The sequence below is a fragment of the Macrobrachium nipponense genome, chromosome 40 (assembly GCF_015104395.2).
Source record: "Macrobrachium nipponense isolate FS-2020 chromosome 40, ASM1510439v2, whole genome shotgun sequence".
In the NCBI taxonomy this organism is placed as follows: Eukaryota; Metazoa; Arthropoda; class Malacostraca; order Decapoda; family Palaemonidae; genus Macrobrachium; species Macrobrachium nipponense.
Genome location: NC_061101.1, coordinates 7,387,342 through 7,388,117, shown reverse-complemented (window position 1 = coordinate 7,388,117; position 776 = coordinate 7,387,342).

The following is a 776-nucleotide window of genomic DNA, read 5'->3' as shown; positions in this document are numbered from 1 at the left end:
ATATATATATATATATATATATACTAATTATATATATATATATGTGTGTGTGTGTGTGTGTGTGTGTGCGTGTGCGTGTGTGTTGTGTGTGTGTGTGTATGTATCTATGAATGTATGAATGGGTATGTGAGTGTGTATGTGTGTGTAATTTACTTTGTCTTGTCTAATTAAAGACATGTAGCTATTTTGATAGAAATATGGTCGTGAGAAATTATATTGCTTAAAAGGGACCTTTTTAATATGAAACTTCATTTTATTCGATTTTTCCTATCTTTATAAGTTTTAATATATTCCCTGGAAAAAAATCATACATAATCTCATGAGGTCAAAATAAACTATATTTCTGCTTTATCGAGTTATTTAGAATTATTCAGTTGGTGTATGAAAGTATTTAAGATCACTAACGTTTATCCTCAAAGTTCTATTTACGTTTTCATCATTTATGATTTCATAGAGAACTGTTCTAATTGTTTTCAAGGATGAACTTATGTAAAAAAAGGATGTGCATTAAATCTATTTTTTTTTTTTTCGAGGCATTTTCTATTTTATTTGCACTGATATATTAATGATTACGTGCATAATAAAGAAAAAAACTAATGATATTTCTTTTTAAGCATACAGGAGAGAAATAGGGCGAAAAAACTACAAAAACCGTTATTATTAACCAGAAAGTTTTTACGTTTTTTGAGCTAAGTTAGGACGATTTGGCAACTATCCATAGACATGGTAAAATTCATGTGGGAGAAAATAATACGTATTTAGCAAAAACACATATA